Genomic DNA, 12977 nt, shown 5'->3' on the forward strand with positions numbered 1-12977 from the left:
TCCCCACTGGATTCATTTCCTGCCTCAGGTGTACATGTGTCTTACTAAGGCATGCAGCATGCTAACCCACTCATGCTCATTCTGCCCAGTCAGCAGGAGGACATCAATTTAATAAGTTAATGTAATGCTTTGTAGAATGTCTAAATGGTCAAAATTTCTTCAGATTATATTATGCATGGTGGGAAGTTTACATAGCCCTAGAGCATAATTAAATGAAAATATGAACTGCTTTTTATTCCTCTTATTCAGGAGAAAAAAAACCATATTATCCAAATCAAAAGCCACATACCACATATCTGGGGCTTTATAAATCTGGTCAAGTGGGTGTACTTGTAAATACCTATAATCCTATCTATTACAGAGGCTGAAGCAAGAGGACAGCAATATTGAGGCCAGCTTTGACAATTTAGCAGGACCCTGTATTAAGACAAAAAAATACAAAATAATAAATAATAATAAAAGAAGGAAAAGAAAAATGAAAAAAGAAAATGAGTTGGAGATGTAGCTCAATAGTAGAGCATCCTGGGTTCAATCTCCTGTACTGAAAAATAATCTGGTCTTGCAATGATTCCATATTCATTAAGGAAGGTCCAATTTGGGCCACAACCTGTTTGAGCTTGAAAGGGTCTGTAAGCATATTTCAGGTTTGTATAGAAGCTAGATTGCTCAAATGGAGCTATGATAGATCCTACCACCCTTCAGTCTTTAAGTCTTTACTGGTGTCACTAATACAGCTAACTACTGGGACTAAAAGCTGCACCATGCCACTGTGCCCCTTTCCCATGTTGGTCAGGAGGGGAGGGAGGAGCCAGTTTCAGAGACTTCCACTTGCTTTTCTCACTATAAAAACTGTTACACACAGACAACAAGCTGCTAATGGTAATTATTCAACTATGTATTTTACTCTTCATTTTTAGTTAAAGAACTAGGAAAGGCTTACAAATACAAAGTAAACCAGATTTCAACCAGGATTCCATTTATTAGTTTTCTCCAATAGGCTTCCACTCTGACAGAATCATGCTGTGGTTCTCCAGTATCAATATCCACTAAGAATCTGTGTCCAATAAGGAAGGCCTAAATTGTTAATGCTATAGTTTAAACAATGGTGTTGCCTCCAAAATTCATGCTTAAAGTTAATTCCTGCAGAAGCATGATCTTTTGGAAAGTGATTAAGTCCACAGGGTTCCACCCTCATGAATGGATTAATACAGTTATCAAAGAGGCTTCAGAGACAGTTCCCTCCTCTGGCTTTTTGTCCCTTCTGTCTTGCTAGGACAATTTGTCTCCTCTGAAGTTGCAGTAAGAAGGTATCATTTTGGAAGTGGAGACCAAGCACTCACCAGGACCTTGAGCTTGGACTTCCCACCTCCAGAATTGTGAGAAATAAATTTCTGTTGTTTATAAATTTCCCAATCTGTGGTAAATTGTTATAGCAGCTCGAACAGATGAAGATAGTTAAACAATAAAAATAATTCAGTGGCTTAAGGACTATGAAAATTTATTTCTTCTCATTAGACATTCTAAGGAAGGTATTTTAGGTATATTGACAGTTGCTTTACATTTGTATATCTTTAGGGCATCTTTAGACTTCCAAGGTGCCTCTGGTTATTACCACTTCAATTGAAAAAGCCTGGAGATGCAAACAGGAGTCTGAAAAAGGCATGCATTACTTCTCTTCAAATATCATTGGGGACATTAGTCATGTGAATTAATGCTAAGGGGATTAGGGAATGTACTACTAGGTAGACATGCTACAATTCTATTGATAGAAAGAAGGTGAGGATGTATTCTAATTGGCAACTTACTGTCCAACTTTCTTGTGTTAGGCATTTCAAATAGTTTTTCCCCTCAAACTTGACAAGTCAAGAACAGAACTCACTACTCTCCCCAATCTAGCTCTACTTCCTATCTTTTTTATATTTCTTAATAGCACCACCATTTTTCTCCATGTCCCTGAATAATATACTGCAGTAACTGTTGGCTCTTTTGTTACCCATATTCAACTGGTTGCCAGGAAATCGTTTGTTCTACCTGGCTGGCATCTTCCACATTTGTTTCCTCCTTTCTTTCTATTCTCACACCATTCATTTTGGTCAGTCCTTATTGCCACGTAATTCAATTATTGTGATCACCTCTTGAGTTGGCTGTACGGTATTCCTACTTTCCATATAATCTGATGAATTAATCTTCCCACCATATCTCTGCATTCTCACTTTTCTTCTGTTACATAGTTTCTTGTGTGCAAAGTTTAAAACAACACCTTTTAAACCAAACTTTTAAAGCAAGATTAGTTGCCAGTACTCAAACACATCCTGTGTTTTTTCATCTCAAGCTTTTTCTTTTTCAATTCTGCACTTTGAAATTCACTTTTTCCCCTATTTCTGTGGTTACTATAGAATTAAACAGAGGCTCAGGTGACCTATTTCCGATCTGAGCCCTGCCACTAGCATGTTGACCTCCACAAATCATTTAATATTTCGGAGCCTCTGTGACTTCATTTCTAAAGCAAGAATAACAACACTCACTTCAGGCAGGGTAGCTGTTGGGAACAAATGCAGTACTTAGTATAAAGTGACTCATGCACAAGTACCCAACTAAGGTTAATTTGCTCTCACCCATCTGTTGAAATTTTGCCTACTTCAAGTATAAACGCCTCCATTAAGCCTATTGTATTAGTTATAGCATTGCTAGTTTTATATAAATCTCCAGATATCAATGTGCTTCTGGGGTTGAGTTTACTGTCACGTTCCTCTGCTGTTTGCCATAAGAAAAAAATGTCATGGGTAGCCCCCTGGTCAAGGAGAATAAAAGACAAGAGTAGACCCAAGCACATTCTGCAGATTGGAATCAAACCTCACAGAGACCACCAAAGTTTAGATAACACATAAATACAGATGTGTGAATGAATGATTTGTTGTTTTAGGTTGCTAAGTTTGAAGTGGTTTCTTGTAATGCTAAATTTACTGCACTCAACAGATACTCAATACATTATATAAAATTTGATAATTTGACTTAAATGACAAGTGCAATCACACTAGTGTTAATGATGGCTCTTGTCTGTTTCTCTTCCTTTTTGATTTTTAATTAGAAAATGGTATTGACAGTGACAACAACAAAAATTCATCATATTCTTTCCATGCCAGAAACTTGAGATTCATAAACTAGCACACAGTAAAGCTGTTCAGCAGCAGCAAGTCAGTCATCCTGAAATGACAATAAGCAATGTGTGCACTGCATAGCTTGTGGAGCATGTAGCATACTTTTTTAAGGTGATTTTAAGGTGATTCATGTAGAATAAAATGAAAATCCAATTTTATTTGTACCTTGAAATTTTATGAAGTTCTTCTCATGAAAATAATAATAGCTACTGTTTATTTACTACCTAGTATACCACATATCAGATACAATAATAGGTAACTTGCAATACACTATCCTGTTGAAATTCAATTTGTAAATTAGGTCTACATGAGATGTATTATTTTCCCCAAGGAGTTTAAATTACTTTTCTTAGGTCACACATTTAGTACAGGACAGAGCCAAGATGAAAAAACAGACATGCCTGACTCCAAAAAAAACATCCTTTTTCCACTGCACCACACACTGAGAATAAAATTGAATTTATTTATACTTAGATGAAGGGGTGTCAAAACTAACATCACCTATAACTTTTAAAAAGTAAATTGGCACTTGGTTTGATTCTCAGCACCACATATAAATAAATAAAGTCCATTGACAACTAAAAAACCTATTTTAAAAAAAGTAAATTGGGTTCATTCTTTATATTTAACCTTGATTAAACTTGAATTTTACACACACACACACACACACACACACACACACACACACACACATTTGTGCTTACCATGGTAATTTTTTTCAGAAATCTCTGGGATTCTGATGAGTTCACTCCTTTCTCATTTATTAAGTGGAAGCTTATTGATTCTGAGCATGCTTCACACACTTTTTCAGAAACTGTGGAAATAAAAATGAGAATCTGTGGTCCCTAACTACAGGTAAATGACAGTCTAGTTGGGAGATATAAATACAAACAAGTAATAACTCAAAGTCAGTAGTAATTTAAAAATGCTGAACAAGATTTATACCCAACAGAGTGCCTAAAATTAGAGTGCCTTTTTCTGCCAAGTGTTGGCAAGGATGTGGGAACCAAGTGTGGGGTCAAGATAATGTAGTGGAGACAACGATGAGTTTCATTTTAGACATGTTATACCTGAAATGTGTGTGTGAAATCCAAGGGGAGAGCTCCACTGGGAAATTATATTTTTAGTTTTTATTACATTTATAGTATATAAAAATTATATCTTTATATTTTTATGGTTTATATATGAAATTATGTATTATAGTTTAGAGCTAGAAAAAAGCTCTTTAGTGGAGAAACCTCCAGAAGTTTTCCATGGCTAATGCCAGGGAAAGAAAGGGGGAAAAATGGAAAAAAAAAATGAACAATCTCTGAGCAGAGAAGTTTAAAATCTGGACCCTATATCTCATGCCTATAGTCAAATGGGGTTTATCATGAGTTATTTCTATGCCAACTTTATAAGGGATGTGGTTAGGTGATGTAAGGGGTTAACATGAATCAGCAAATGGGAAATAAAGCTTTGAATCCATTGATCCAGGTCTCAGACAATCACTACACTGAGCAGTTTTTGTTTTGTTTTTTTGAATTGTGAGTTTCTCAGAGAATTTTTTGAAAATAATAAATCCTTCTTCAGAGCAAAGAAGAAACACATTTGAAAAAGAGTCAGTTTTGGAGTGTTATGCATCCTCTGACGGACCCTTGGTTAAAAATCCCCTACAAAGATTAATTATTATTATATGATTCATTTCTCTTTCATATGTTTTTCCTGTTCATCCAGTCAAGATTTTCTATAGTCTGTTTGAATTGATGGTGATAAAGACCATTGTAGATGATAGGAAAGGTGATCCTGGCATTAAGATTAAGACTGCTTCACTAAATTTAGAGTGAAAAAAAAGAGAGAGAACCAATCCTGTTCTCATTCCTAGAAACCTGTATAGAAGAGCCTGAAGTCCTCTTTTCACTTTCTTGCTTTGTGTCTCTATGATGTGTTTGGCTGCTGTTTATAAAGCTAAGATATTTTCCAGTCTTTATTTTCAGACTTTATTTCAGAGGCTAAGTGGCACATTAGTAGCAACAAAGAAAGTGAACTTGTGGTTTCCTGGATGAGGATATTGAATGCCCACTGAGAAAATCGCATGGCAGATTTAATTCCTTGGACTGGGTGACTGCCATTCCAAGTAACTGTATGTTAATAATAAAATAAAACCTTGGGAGTGAATGGGTGAACACTCTACACAAAAAGTGCTATTTTCCTTCAAAAAATCATGGAGATTAATTATAAGGAAGGATATTTAATCCAGTGTACTTGTTGATTGTTGGTCTTATACTATTACAGAAATATGTTTTTTTCCAGTTCAGTTTTAAATGTAAAAATAATGACATTTCCATTTTTCTACTCTCTTGTAGTGGGGGGACACTTACTTCTGACATTATATTTTAAAAACAAAATCTAGGACACAATTTACTTTTGTCTACTTACAAAGTGGCACAAGAGAATATGAAGGACACTAGCTTAAAGTCAGAATATCTGGAATCAAATCCCACTCAAGACAACAGGTATGCATCTTGGAGCAAGACCCTTTCTTTGACATTGCAATTCAGAAACTGTGAACAACACTTGACCTGACTTTCTGCTACATTTGCAACAAGAATCAAATGAGGTAAAAAAGATACAAAGCAATTTTTTTTTATCATGGTAAGATAATGTACATTTCTACATATGTTCTTTTCCTCAGTGTTGTTCAGGTAAGTCTTGAGTAAATAAACAGCATTGTTACAGAACTAAGAACCAAGACTTTGGTTCTAAATTCCCTACTTTTCCCCTGTGGAATCTGAGCATCGCACAGTGACAGACACTTAGATGAACTTCTTGAAGGGGGCATGTGCAAGGGTGGAATGTGAAATATCATGTGCATCCCCAGGGAAATGGCTCTATTACTGTTGGATGGCTGATGAACCACTTTATACAGAGGAAGATCCCCAATTCCTCAATAATTATAGGGCTTTTTGTTTTGCAAAGCATTGTTTATAAATTAAAGGCCCGAGCTGGGTTATTTAACAACAGCATAGCTATGAAATTCAACGATAAAAATAGAGAGAAACACTACTTACGAGTTGTCAAAGAAGGAATTTTGGAAGAAAACAACAATATCAAATGAAGAATTCTATTTAATGCTTTTCTCTGTAGTGTGAGATAAAAATCACATGAAAGATTTATCCATGCCCTAATAATATTCCTCTTTCTTTGATAAGAAATCAGTATACAATATGGAGTCAGTTTAAAAAATAAAGAAATAAACAACATGCAAAAAGTCTTGTAAACTTTCCTTGTAGTTTCACATGAAATCTTGACTACATTCTCTCTTGGTCAGTGTTTTGTGAAGGTTCACTTTCATGAGAATTGCTATGAGGTCCTGAGTTCTACCTGGAAGTTCAGGAAAAACTAAACCAAGTTTCATGATGATTAACAGAGAGAAAGAGCTCAGCAAGAGTCCCATAAATATAAATAATTGTTTCATTGTAATCAGCCATCTCCTGAGTCTGACAGGGAACAGCTAACTACTTAGCTTCCCAGAGAAGAAAGGAGTGGCTGTGTTGTGATACATGATTTTTAACTCCTTACCAAGGTTATAATATCTATTTAAAGCAGCAAGAATAAAAGAGGGATGCACTATTGTTTCCATCATGAAACTTTATTTTCCTCTATACTCTTTCTCAAAGTATATCTCAATCTACTTTAGAATTAGCCTTATAAAGTATCATTCTCTTTTCTCATATGGTTATTCACACCCTAGCAATACACATCTTTCTTTAATAAGAAATCAGATTATGACTAAGGAGTCAGTTTAAAAATAAATAAATAAACAGAAATAAAGTTAGCATGTAAAAGCCTTGTATAAAAAAAGTCCTTTGTACAACTATAATGCACCAGTAAAAATATGGAAAAAAGTCTGAATTTTTGTGAATTTTATTAAATTTCTGTTTAGCTATCTGTTGCTTAATTCACAGAGTATCCAGGTTTATCCACTACATACCCAGAACTGATGATTGCTAAAACTTCAGTATTCCTGATAAAAAATCTTTTACTAGATGCACTGCCTGGTTCATGAGGCATTTTATACATATCTTTAAGAGCACTGTTATTGACATAACATAATACTTCCTTTTTATTCTGTCTACAACCTAGAAATAAAGGAGGAAGATTTTCATTTTTCATAAACAGTGGACATAGAAGAAGGGACTGGACTTAGAAGATAGGAATAGGAAAAACTTTCTTGCAATGTAAAGGATAGTTCTATGCAGAAGGATTTGTTTCACTGAGATGATAGAGACACACCGACAGATGTAGACAGAAATCCAGCTTCTTCATCTTTGACTCATCTACAGGTAGGATTGCAAAGATTAAACTAGTTTGGCTTATTATGCAACCTTGCTTAATAGGAGATGGGTAGCAAGTGATCCAGTGCATTATCCAATCTATGGCAGCTAACCATGTCATCATTGGCTTGCAATGCTGCTTCACTAATAGTGTAACCACATACACTAAGGACTGTATCTACCATTACTACCAAGTGAATCAGAAATGGAGGGCAATTAACTGGGTTTGAATTGTTCCAAAACATTGATTGGAGTTCTACTTCATAGTATATGTTGAAAGATTATAGAGAAAGATGACATTTTAGATTTCTTCACTGCTAAGAAAGAATATTAAATGCAAGTAAGTCTCGACGAGATTCTTAGATGGGCCAGTAGGAAAGAGTTCTGTACTCAATTATCAATGACCACTACAAACGTAGGAGAGGCACTCACACCATTATTTGCCATTTGCTATAATTAATAGGTTTATAAATATCTTACAGTAATAAAGAAACTGTAATTTTAATCAGAATTTTAATTATAGTGAACCAAAAATCATGATACCTATAATACTATCAGATAATATTGAATTTTTTTTCTGAGAATTGCTATGAGATGACAAATTCATTATAAGGGAATTTTAATTCCTCCTTAAACATATAACTTGATGGTGAAAATAAAACTGTAGGGAACAACTGGGATATAAAGAGAAGGTGAGAGTGAAAGGGAGCCAGAGATTTATATTCTTAATAAACTTAATTATCATGGTATGGGGAGCACAATGCCCCAGAAACAAAGACTATTCTTCTTGATCTGTGATCCATAACTTTTCATCCACTAAGGAAAAAAAAAACTTTGTTCACAGTACACATTTTCACTGATTTCTATATTCCCACTATTGTAACTGAAGTTTTAAAAGTAACTACTCTTGTGGTTTTTAAGGCTTATTTAAAAATCTAGGATGAGCTTAAGATTTTTGATTGACTGACTCCTTTATAGATTTCCAGGTTTCTAGAAAGCTGATACTTCTGCTCAAACCACAAATATAGATTCTTCAAAGCCTGAAATTATACTAATTTTTCTTATGGTTCAAGTAAATACCTAATTAGATCCCAGATTTTGATATTAAATAACATCAAGTTTCTTGGTGGACTTCTCCAACACCCATTGAATTATATCATTAATGCTGTAATAATGAATAAATACATTCAAAAGGTGATAAACAATGAAAGTTGGTAGTTAGACTATGAAAATATGGCATCAGTTGGCAGTTCAACATTTGAGATCTAGAAACAGATCAGATAACTGAAATTTAAAAAACGAATATCCTGAAATTAAATGTATTTGCTTTTATAAAACTCAGCATTGTGGTTATGTGTACCATGCCTTATTTAGAAAGAGTCATTATTCATTGCGAGATGGGTGAACCAAGAGCATCAATTAGCCAGCTAGTGAGATGAAAATGTCATTAATCTTATTTATTATAATTTGAGTGTTGGGTACATACTTACCATAGTTCTAAACCACTTCTGACCTGTTCCTTTCCCCTTCAAATTTATAATCTGCTGTAACCAATCCAATTTAGTGTATTGAAGATAACACTAGGTCTTCAAAATAACAGAGATTTTATTAGGAGACTATTATACCATAAATAAGAAGTCAAAGTCCTGCTAAAAATACCTATCTAGGGATGAGGAATTTTTGAAAAATAAAATTTAAAAGCTTTTTCAAATAAATGTGTAGTATATCTTTGGAATCATGTTAGAATAGATAAATAGAATTTTAGCAAGGTTTCCAAAGATTCTTTTTTAATTAAAAAATTATTTAAAAAATCAGTAGGGCACATTGGTGCATGCCTTTAATCCCAGAGACTTTTAGGGCCTAGCAAGGCCCTAAAAGTAAAAATAAAAAGAATGGAGATGTACCTCAGTGGTAAAGTGCACCCCTGGAGATTCTCAGGCCAAAAAAAAAAAAAATCAAATTTTAATCCTTGTTTTTACTGATCTGTAAAATTAATTGGAGAATTTGGGGGGAGAAAATATATTAATTAAAATATAAGTCAGCTACATCAAATTCAAATTCTATGTGTTTATTCGAATATTCTTCAAATCAAGTGATAATAATATTTCATCTTAGCTACTATGTGGTACTTTTGAGAATGTAATTGTATGTACTAGATGGTTGGGGCACACTGTAGTTTTTCTATTATTCCCTCACTTAAGCCTTTGCTAAGTGGTATTAGCAAACTACTACTAGGATGCATTTTTATAATGCCTTTGAATCTATAAAATACTTTATCTGCCTTATTTCTTCTTAACAATATCTAAGTGAAATTGTTGACAGGGTGCTTCATTTTATGCACTTAGAAATCAAGAATACAAACTGTTAAGTGACTTTGCCAAGACCACAAATATACTATGAGCAGTAGATGGAAAGCAAACATAGGCGATGCCACTCTGGCTCCCATGCTCTCCCCACCTTATTGCTCTGATTTTTCATGCCCTGATGAGACTATAGCAGCTTTTCAGCTCTTCATTATGATGAAGGATAGTGATGATAGCAAGTATTCTAATTCATGGTTCTGCTACATATATGTGAATTTATCTTGATATTTTTGTCTACTAAATAATATTTAGTTATTGGGGGTATGCCTTGAAGGGAATATTCAGATCCTGACACCTCATCCTGTCTCTTTCCCTCATGGCCTCCATGAGGTGAACGGTTTCTTTCAACATGTTCCCTGCCATTACAAACTGTCTGGTCAATATTACAGGGTCAAGTGACCATGGACTGAAACCATGAGGCAAACACAGAATTTTCTCTTTTAAAATTGATTTTATCAGGCCTTTTGTCACAGCAAAAGAAAGCTGATTAACACAGCCTGGTTAAGAAACCACAAAAAACAACATTCTAGCATGATAAGAAATAAATGTCATAGTGATAATGAAGCAGGAGATGGAATGGAGCATTGTGGATCACTTTTAAAATTTGGGCATTTACTCTAAATATAATACCTGAGAAGAAAACAAATACTTTTATAGAATAAGGATCACTCAGATTTTATGAACAAATGAATTAAATATTTTAAATAGTTCTCAAATGCGGCCCAGAAATTTGCATTTAAAAAAAAAAAAAAACAAAGTGGTCCTAAATTTTCATCATGTCAGTCTAAGACCTGACTTCTGTAACAAGACTTCTAAAGCACAAGAAATAAAATCAAGAATCAATAAAAGGGTTGGATTCAAACTAAAAAGCTTGCTCTCAGCAGGAAACAATCAATAACATGAAGAGGGAGGATACAGAATGGCAGAAATCTTTACCACATGAACCTCAGATAGAGCATTAATCTCCAGGATATATAAAGAACTCAAAATACTGAAAATTTGTATAACCATATGGAAAGCAGTATGGAGATTTCCGAGAAAACTTGGAATGAAACCACCATTTGACCCAGCTATCCCATTCCTTATTATATATGCAAAGGACTTAAAATCAGCATACTATGGTGAAGCAGTCACATCAATGTTTATAGCAGCTCAGTTCACAATAGCCAAACTATGAAACCAACCTAGATGCCCTTCAACAGAAAAATGGATAAAGATAATGAAATATTATTCAACCTTAAAGAAGAATGAAACTATGGTATTTGCCAGTAAATGGATGGAGCTGGAGAATATCATGCTAAGCAAAAAAGCCAATCCCCCAAAACCAAAGGCTGCATGTTTTCTCTGATATGTGGATGCTAATTTGCAATAAGGAGTGGGGGAGGGCTTAGGGAAGAATAAAGAGTTGTGTAACTTTGGATTCGGTAGAGGTGAGTGAAGGAAGGGCTGGGGTATAGGGGTAGGAAGAATAGTAGAATTAATCAGGCACTATTATGCTATGTACATATAGGACTACACGACCCATGTGACTCTACATTAAGTACAGCCAGAAGAATGAGAAATTATACTCCATTTATATACGATGTGTCAAAGTGCGTTCTACTGTCATGTATAACTGATTAGAACAAATTTAAAAAATAAATTAAACAAAGAAAAAAATCCAGAAACCTGCATTTTAACAAGCTCACCAGCTAAGACCACTTGTGTCAATTTCTCCCTTACAGGTATGTCCTACCAAAGAGGTGGGAGTTGAAGCAAACCTCAGGCTTCTTCCTTCATGCCAATTTTGTTGCTTTGAGAGAAAGGCATGCAACTTCTAATCTGCAAGAAATTATTGCAGATACCAGTGGGGTCATTATAGGAGGTTGTTAAATTTAAATATTAATAAAGAAGAATTTATTGATCATGTACATTATCAACCTGTAACAGCATAAAAAGGCAATTTGTGGAGTTTTTTAAAGATGCATATAGTCATTATTTAAGGATTTTAAAGTAATGGCTTTCAGATAGGGTTCAAAAAAGATGTCCTTTAATAATAACAACAATAATAATAGATAACAGTTATAACACCCAGTACACACATGTTCTACAATGTATGTGGTTGGGGTTTCATTCTCACTAGAAACTATGGAGTAGTACATTCAATATCCACTTTATAGACAAGAAACCTGAAGCACAGAAAGGGTTAGATGAATTTGGAGGGGTATTCTGGCTAGTAAGTGGCAGAGAGAAGATTAAATTCATCCATTAAGTATTGACTAAAATAAGTTCCCTAAAATAGGGAACCTCTTCCTAGAAGAAGTACATGTAGATTGTCAGGGTTTTAACTGTGAAATTGGGTAATGATAATTCTATTCAATGGAGAGGGACACTATGTCAGGGGGAGGTGATGTGGGAGAAGGAGAATGAACTTAATCTAGCAAATATTATTTTTGAGATTTACATATGGAAATATTCAACTATCTTCTGAAAATTATGAGTCTGGAGCTCAGGGGAAATAAATGGAGGACTATGAAAAGAAAACAAGATTGGATGGAATTCTAAATGGGATTCATGTAACAAGAGAGTAGGATTAATTCTCCAGAATAAATAATCCTAACTAATTTAACGTATTCTTGTAAATTTGATTTCTCATCACTTGAATATTTCTGAGGTCCATCACTAATACTATTTATAATATTCTATATTTACAGTGGTACACACACAAGTCTCCTTTGATCTTCATGATAATCCTTGAAGGGAGACAAAAAAGAGAGGAGGAACTGAGATTCAGGAATGTTCTATGATTTTCTCAGAAACACATGTATTTGAACTAGAACTCATTCATTATTGGACCAGTCCTAGAACTTTTAATCAACATTGGATTTTCCTACTGAAGTGAATCCATTCCAAGCACAGTGGGTGCTTCCTAGTGTGTGTAATCCATCTTGAATCCTAGATCCCAAATTACTGACAAGCTATTTTCAGCTCAAAATTCAATAGCAAAGTGATTTTTTTCCACCAAGAAAGCAAAGGTAGAATACAGAATAAAGAGGCAGACCAAGTGGAAAACAGGCAGCATTAGTGTCAGAGAGCTCTGTGGAGAACTAGAAGGAAAAGTCTATTTCTGAGTAATCAATGCCAGATACTTATACAGAGCA

This window comes from Spermophilus citellus (genome assembly GCF_964194105.1).
Source record: "Spermophilus citellus genome assembly, chromosome: 2".
Classification (NCBI taxonomy): domain Eukaryota; kingdom Metazoa; phylum Chordata; class Mammalia; order Rodentia; family Sciuridae; genus Spermophilus; species Spermophilus citellus.